Below are 8,865 nucleotides of genomic sequence, written 5' to 3'. Positions count from 1 at the left end.
CCCAAGGGCTTTGTAGATATCCCCGCACAGGCTGACGTTACAAAGGAAACATAAGGAGGCCCTTGATGAAGTTAAGATGTGTGAATTCTCTTATTAGACTGCTAAATCTCCCCCATACCGGCTGTCTAAAAATATGTCTAGGATACCTACTTTAAAAGGATTGAGGGCACAATGTAAGGATGTGGAGAAATGCCTTTCAAATATCCATCTGCTAGAGGTGTTGAGTGCCCTGCATAGTTCAGAACAGGTTGCTGGATTTATTGCACCCTCTATTGGTCAATTCCCATACTACTCATAAACATAGAACTATGCTATCTTTTATTCACAAAATTATTGAAAAAGGAGTATTTAATCAACTAACCACCTTCCTAACACAAAAAGGGTATTTTGATTACTCTCAGTCTGGTTTTCGGGCAAATCACAACACTGAAACAGCTCTTATTAAGGTTTTCAATAACATACGCCTCAATACAGGTTCAGGCAAAACATCTGTCCTAGCGCTACTGGACCTTAGTGCAGCATTTGACACTGTTGATCACAACATTTTACTACACAGACTAGAACACTGGGTTGGATTTACAGGCATAGTTATCAACTCGTTTATTTGGTAAAAAGGAGGGAACACTTAGGGTTGCCACTCTCCACAAAAGGTTTGAAAGCAAAGGATACTGTTCAAAATTGTGGTGTATTAATTGACAGTGATTTAACTATCAACAGCCACGTGAATAGTGTTTGGTGTTTTAAACCCCCAACGTCGTCTTCCAGGCAATGGTGCATGAAAGGCATTAGGGTTAGGCAAGGGTTAAAGTTAGGGTTTAGGTGCCTTGAAGTCGACGGTGGGGGCTTAAAACGCCATCAAGCCACATGAAATCAATACCTTAGAAATATTGCCAAACTTAGAGGGCTAATGTCAAAACATGATTTAGAAAAACTCATTCATGCATTTATCTCCAACAGGGTTGATTAAATGGGCTTTTCACAGGCCTTCCTAAAGAGACTATCAAACAGCTTCAGGTGATACAAAATGCAGCAGCTAGGGTTTTCACAAAAATTAAAAGAACTGACCACATTACTCCAATTCTTAAGTACTGGCTGCACTGGCTTCCAGTAAGTTACTGAATTGACTTAAAAGCGCTACTGCTTGTTAATAAACCTGCAAATGGAGCAGGACCTAAATACCTATCAGACATGCTTCAGCAGTACACACACCCTATAGACCTCTCAGGTCTCGGGAGAAAAACCTGTTCGTAAAACCGTAAAAACATGGTGAAGCAGCTTTTAGATCTGGAACCAACTTTCGGATGACATTGAAATGGGCCCAACTGTAGCTAGTTTTAAATCCAAACTGAAGACCAAACTGTTATACTAACTGCACGGAGTTCTGTACTAGTAAGAGTATCCGCGGAGCAACACAGAGGTTTTTGGACTCTGACGAAGATGTAGTAAACATCGTAACGTTGGTCATTTATTGTTGTGCACCTATGCATTAAAACGTATAAATAAGTAAACATCTGCGTTGTCCGGCGATCCTCTTTTACTAGTACGAGACTGTGCCTTCCCGTAGACGCACCAGATGTTCGCCGAAGCGCTGATGAATTACCCTTTCTGCACTAAGTTTTGTTCGTCTTTTAATTATTCCACCTTGTGTCGTTTATGTGTTCTTGTTAATTATTCTTCATCTTTAAATTATTTTTTACAATTATTTTTAACAAGAGCATCAAAATCAATATGCTCAGTATGCGGTCTCACACTATTCTTTTTTTGTGTGTCTACACCTCTACAGTGGGGGAGTTACATTTAAATGTCTATCTCACCACCCAGTATGCTTAATAGTCACAACATGGGGAAAATGCCAATATAATAATTGCATAATGTGTCAAAAAAATAGCATACTGTAGGTCCAAAACCTTTACAACGTGTGTGTTTGTGTATAGTGAGGGGGTTGGGTGGCTCCATCGTTCCCACTTCTGGACTCTGGATGGTATCGCCCAGGTGCTGGGGGTCCGGGGAGGGGAAGCATCCCAGCAGTGACTTCAGCGGTGTTGGATTAGAGGCCTCCTCCAGAGCCCAAATCTGCTGGAAAGACCATTACTCAATCATGTTGCCAGGACACACACACAGTCACTTCAGTCTCCTCCCCACACCTGCATTGTCATTGGCCTCATTGAACACACTTGAACACACACACAGACACACACACACATCTGTCATATTAACACAAATAAATGAATGTGTGTGTATGTGTATGTCCACCAAGAGAAGATGCCTTTTCTGTTTCCCTCTGAGTGGCTGATGACTCCATTCTTCTACACAACTGCAGTAAAGCAAGAGATTGGGAACAGACTGAGGTTCAATTTTATTTCAAAAAAAGGTTTGACAGAGGAAACGATGACAAGGTATTTTTTAAATCTACTGGTTGATATTTAAATTAAGATAAAAAAAAACAGTTCGGCAGTAAGAAACAATGCAAAAATAACAAAGCCGTTTCCTTGGATTGGACATAATTAGGACTGGCACATTTGTGGTTCTTGTAAAAACAAAATAAAATAAAAAAAAGGATTTACTCTGTACTGATCTTACAAACATCTCTATGCAATTGTCTGTCTGTGCAAAATTTCACCGCATAAATTATTATTACTTTAATTTACCACTTCATGTGATTTTTCTTGAGGGGTTGATGTTCTGGTTATGGAGGACTTTACTGACAGAAAATATCCACCATTTGATCACCATGATGACAGTTTGCTTTGGTTACTGGGAAAATGCCCTCCTCCCATTAACAAGAGGGATCTTTGTCAGGAGGGTGTACATTTATCTGAATTGAACATACCATATTATCCATTCATTCAAGTCTCTCTCAGTGCCCAAAATTCAGCACATATCACAATGGCTGGCAGAAGCAACAACCAAATAGACCAGGTCAAGCACCTTCAATGCATAGGTGGCCACAGTCTTCCAACCAAAGACCATCAGCCATGTTACAAAAAAAGAAAGAAAAATAACCTAATCTAAAAACTGGACGCTTCCTCAGAGAAGAGGTGGAAGAGAAGGAGGAGGACAAAGAAGAGGAGGAAGATGAAGATGAAGAAGAGGTTTCCTGTAGTGTAGTGTCCAGCTCCAGAGCTGGACCTGTGCTCTGTAAGAGGGACTTCTGGAGTGGGAGGGACTGAACCTGCATGCCCCCCACCACACACCTCAACAAAAAACACAGAGCTCATGCAACTCTGAGGTAGTTCATCGGCCATGCAGACCGTTACATCAAAAACAACCACTCCATACTAACTCCTTCACCACAATATTTTTTATATCTATAGTTCATTGAGTTGATCAAATGGAAAGCCTTAATCAATAATAAGGAAAGAAAGCCCTTCTCAGCTTCAGTTCGTTAGGAGCATTCAAACAAGTCTTTGTCTTGGCGTAGCTATGAACTAGCGGTTTCCTGTGTTATTGCCTGATCCTAATAAAACTGCCCCATTTCTGTGTTACAAAAACAAATAAAAACAGACCATGTTTTATAAATAAGGACTTTTTAAGGACTAAGTCGTCATGGTTCACATAGTGTCACATAACTTAAACCTTTACTGCATCAATGTAGGCCGGCCTGTGAAGAAATTGAACTGAACCTAAATGCAGGGGAACAAAAAAGGCACAATATCCAAACTACATGCTAGTCCAGTCCTTCAAACTTCCAACATATGACAAACTATGACAAGGACAGCCAACAGGGAAGAATCTAACCCTGGTCAAAATTCTACCTTTGGGTGTCAAGGAGACATAACTGGATTCTGCACAGTGACTGTCTGATCTAACTCTCCAGCGAGGTCTATCATTTGATGGTCTTTGGTAATATTCTGTTCTCCTGTGTGATGTTGATTTCCCTTCAGAAAAGAGAGGTGTTTAGAGATTCTCCCTCAGATACATTGACAAATGAGTGTCTCCATAGCCAGCTTCTGGCCAAAGACAAAAGCTGAGACATTTTCAAATCAATCGATCAAAAAAAAAAGCCATAAATATATATGGAAGTCAGTTTATATTCTGTGATAATGGAATAAACACTACAAAATTAGAGGTCACAATAAATTGCATGCCATGCCCAAGTGACCTCAGACCAGGCCGGAACCCTTTGGCTCTGTTTTTGGATTTGATGAGGTGTATTCAGCCAGAGGCAGGATGTGAATCAGGTATAAGTGACTGATCCTGTGGTGCTTCAAGGGAGGACAGAAAAACACTGATGTATTCTGAGGGAGATTTTAACTGTTCATCTCTTTTTGTTCTCCTATTTGTTTGCAGGTGCAGTGTGTAGTTTCTGATGATGAGAAAACTCTCTCTCTCTATATATATATATATATAGCTATCCTCTGTCTGTGTTTCAGATGCAAATGCAAAAAACCCTGAAACAAAAAAAGAAGGCATGAAAGGTATGGCAATATAAGGAGTCATTTTTCATATGCCTTGCTTTTAAACGTCATGCATTTCCCCACCTTCAACAACAAAAACTACATACTGCCAGTTTTTCAAACACACAGGTAGCTGTCCATCCAATTTCCCTTTTCCACTTTGTGGAGCAACACAATGTCAAGCAAATGAAAGCACAGTCTAAACAACATCACAGAATACCTTGGATGTAGTTACCAACAAAAAATAAAATCAGGTGCAGACAATATGAATTTAACCATTGGAAAGTATTGCTTAACTATTGAGACTTTTGGGAGATGATGCTGTCCTGGGCAAGAGATCATTTCATACATGCCCTGGTTGCCAAAGAATTTTCCAGTTCATTGGAAAATAGTGAAAGTCATGGAGGGAAACTCAAACAATGCAGTTTAGCTGCTAACGCACAATGACATTTAGCAGCTAAGGTGCTGGATTGAATTAACGCCTGTATTGCATTTTCATCACAGAGTTAGAAATAAACATTTCCACAGGCCTTGCTAATTGCTAGCCTTCCTCCCACCCAAAGACAAAAATCACCTGTGTGAAATATAAAATCTCTTTTATCATATACCCTCTCCCCACCATGCTGAGCTCCAAATCCCCAACCTTCCCTCCCTCCCCCACAACAACCTTTGAGCCCTGTCCCCAGACCACCCACCCAAGACAACAACTTTTTTTACCTAAAACTACAACATCACATCAGACTTAGAAGGCAAAGATTTGAAGGAAGCTCAAACTGCAGAATATTCAAACACACTCTCATAGCCACGCAAACACAAGCATGTGTGTGCACAAACACACGGCGCGCGCACACACACACACACACACACACACATACACACACACAGTGCATCCTAGTATAAAACCAGCTAGGTTCGTGGGTTCGTTTTTTTTTTTTTTTTTAAGTTTCACTCAAATCACTGCATGCGAATGTCAGCCCCATAACCACAGCAAGGGAAAGCAATTGGGATTGGGAATGGGATTGGATTTTTTTTTTAGCTATTTTTGTTTGCTCATGTTTTTTTTTATTTCATTGGAACAGCACACATTTCTTACTAATTTTAAAACCAATTAAAAAAAAAGAGTTCAAGAGGGTAGTTTGATAAGGAAAAGCATCAAACCTTGTCATCTTCACTTTAGCACACTGGTCACAGGGGTGTTTGTGTCACACTTCTTAAAAACAAAACAAAAAAGAATGGTTGTGCCCCTGTAAGCACAATTATGTCCTTATAAAAGATGTGAATCACTTGACATATCATTTCTTTTTTGAAAAACAAATAAACTTGCCCCCGGTTGTCTTCGTCAACCCAAGTCTGCAAGAGTTGCAGTCACCAAAGTTCAAAAGGAGTTTTGCTGACGTTACTTCCATTTTCAGTTGAGACTTTTCCAGGAAAAAATGTGGTGTGGATGTGATGTCACATCCTCCTGGAGAAAGCTAGTTTATTTCCATGGAAACAATGTTACTTCTGTTCCCACTCCTTGATCACTGATCCCTATAAAAAAGAGAAAGAAATGTGTCATCTGAGGGTCAACAAAGAAAGTTTTGAGATTTTAAAAATTATTTTGTTATGAACAAAAAGAGACTGCACACTCTCGTTGCTCATATGCCAATGATTTAATAAAAAAAACAATGTTTCGGCATGTGGCCTTTCTCAAGTCTTGAGAAAAGCCACAGGCTGAAACGTTTTTTATTAAATGACAAGAATATAGGACACTGGGCGTTTTTTTTTTGAGGGGTACAGATCTATGACGGCCTGCCTACGACTGTATCTCTGTCATATAATTTTGACCACCTCCGGATGCAACTGCATTTCTCCAAACATCGGGTTCCCTCGTGACAGCAGGTCTATAGCTCATGTGTTGCACGCACAGACAGAATGTGGCTGCTGCCCCACATCCACAAACTCTCTGCCAATTTGTTTAGTTGGACTAAGCGCGTCCCGCCCTGATGATTGATGTCTGCCACTGATGTGTTGTCTGACCTGACTAACACATGATGTCCCTTGAGAGCTGGGAGAAAACGTTTCAGTGCTAAAAACAGTGTCATCAACTCCAAATAATTAATATGGAACCCGTGCAGGTTCCTGGGCTACATCCCATTCAATGTACAAAGCTAAGCCCCCAAAGCAAAGCTTAGTAAGGGAGTTTTCCTTGCCCCTCTTGGGTGCTCCTTGTTGGTGCCCCCCTCCAATCCCAATCCTCCCCCACCTTTCTTCTTTTCCACTTAATCTACTAAACCCATCTTCTACTGCACTTTTTACCCCCCCTCCATAAATGCACAAATAGGCTGACACCAGACATAATTTCACTTCATTTCTTACATCTAGTAACTATATGCATGTGACAATAAACTTCCTTGTATCCTTGTATCCTTGTAATGTTTGTCCTTCATGGGTAGCCCCCCAGTCTCTGAGGCTGGCATCTGTCAATATCACTTTTCTCATTGACACTGCTCCTATCGGGGTCCCCTTTGCAATAAACTGGGGGTCTAACCAGTGTTGCAATGTCGCCACACATTCCTGTGTGATCACCACGCGTCTGTGCAAATCGTGTTTTGGGTTCAATTTCAACATTGAAACACTTTCATTCTGAGCAGCCCCAGCAGTAATATGTGTACAGCCGATGCCATCACGCCTTGAAGGCACAAACACTATCTGAGTGCCACCCGTGCCCCCAGCGTAAAATGTGTTAAACATTGCCGGAAGCATTGCTGTCATTGCCACCGAATTCAGCCTGAGACCCAGGAAGGGTTGTTTGGCGTGAAGGGATTAGATTGTTTTTCGCTTGGTTTATGGTGAAACCTAACATGGTTATATTCTGTAACACTGTCAGAAAATATCGGGAGAAAAAGCCTTGAGCGCTTTGATCGAGTGATCGAGGAAACTGGAGTCTGTATCCCCTGGCAACGGTCTGCAAGACCCAAGGGTTTACTGTGCATGCGTGCCAGGCCTCCACCGACAGCTAGCTTTCCCGCATGGGAGCTCGCGTGTGAAGAACCATCCTATGGCGAGTTCTGGGACAAGAGCTATTCCAGACTGAGTTTCATTTTGAAACATGTGTGTGGGATTCTTTATTTTTGTTTTGTGAACAAGGAGGGTGTACAGTGCTTTTGCCACTCAACATTAACAACTCTTCTCCCTTTCCCTGACAAAACATGAGCTGGTGGGAGGACATTGTGCGAGGCAACTGAACATGTGCCTCTGTTACACAAGCATTTGTACAAACATTTACAATGTTGAGCGGTTTTCCCTCCCTCGTTTGAGGGGAAGAGGTGAACAGCCCTCCTCTTCCTCCTCCGAAGCCAAAGAGGCCTTTGGGGTCCACTGTGGCGTCCATGAGCTCTGCCTTGTCTTTCTTGGACAGGCTGAAGAGGTTAAGCCATAAGCCCCTTTCCCCAGTGACTGACAGCACCATGATGCGTCCGCAGCCCTGAACACCTCCGCGCACCGAGCGCAGGATGAAGTCGTTAACCACCACAACGTCCTCGAAGAGCTCAGGTGTAGCATCGCATTTCATGAACCGCGACCCCATTTCTTCCAGCAACTCCGCTTGGTATGCGGCGAGGAGCGTGGAGACATTGAGCGCTCTCGCGCCCTGGGTTGCCGTCTGGTAGTTCTGATGGATGGTGGCTGTGAACCGATCCATTTTCTCTGGGAGGTTGGGTTTCGAGGTGGTCAGAACACCCCGCTGCTTTGGGTTGAGGTGGTATGCCACCGAAGCCTCTACCGCAGGCTGGTTGTACAAGCCGACTTCCTCCATTCGTTCCACATCATTTCCGTGGAAAGATCTGGCGAGAAGGGGGACACTCTCTGGTCCGTGAGGACTTTGAGCCAGGGTATCGCCCTCCGGAATCTTAACAGCGTCCCTACCGCCGGACCCATAGTTGACCAAGCGTGGGCGTTGAGTGGGATCCTCCTCATCTGAGCCTCCAAGAAGGGCTGAAGCGGTGAGTAGCTCGGAGATACTATAGATCATCACCCTCGTAGTCACCTTCCTCTGTCACCTCACGGGCACATGGGCTGGGGAACAGCTCCCGAAGAGGTGACATTGGGAGAGAGGGGGTCGTCCTCCTCCACCAATTCACCCCATGACGCCCTGGCCTGCTGCTGGTGGGAAGCTTCCGCGGCCGATGCCTCCATGAGATTCGGGTCGGAGCCGGTTGAGGCAGCCACCTTGAGGCTAAGCTAGCCTGCGCATGCTGAACTCCCAAACATGTGTAGCCACAAGGGGATATCGTGTGAACGATAACTGTAAAAGCTAGCTTTGTAGCTAACACTGGGTCCTCATATAGCTGGGAAGCTACCTCAGTTTCCTTTTTATTTTATTTAAATGTAGCTAGTCCACATTCAGCGGAGGCTATCCTTAACGGTTCCTCCTACGAACAGTTAAGTGGTTGCCAGCTAGAGTCTACCCAAGAGCTGATGAGGGGAG

The 8,865-nt window shown here is 43.1% G+C and overlaps 1 protein-coding gene across 5 annotated transcripts in view; it reads right to left on the bottom strand.

Annotated features, from left to right (window-relative positions):
* Nucleotides 1-1,038: 1,038 nt before the first annotated feature.
* The window catches only part of rbms1a (RNA binding motif, single stranded interacting protein 1a), a 33,667-nt gene continuing 25,840 nt past the window's right edge, over nt 1,039-8,865 (bottom strand). For 2 of the 5 annotated variants that reach the window (XM_042080143.1, XM_042080144.1), the window contains exon 14: nt 5,463-5,927. The gene's annotated coding sequence lies outside the window, so the exon portion shown is untranslated. The other 3 variants (XR_006026719.1, XR_006026720.1, XR_006026718.1) reach the window with 3 other exon arrangements.

Source organism: Alosa sapidissima, chromosome 23 (assembly GCF_018492685.1).
Source record: "Alosa sapidissima isolate fAloSap1 chromosome 23, fAloSap1.pri, whole genome shotgun sequence".
NCBI lineage: Eukaryota > Metazoa > Chordata > Actinopteri > Clupeiformes > Clupeidae > Alosa > Alosa sapidissima.
This window is presented reverse-complemented; position numbering and strand designations above follow the sequence as displayed.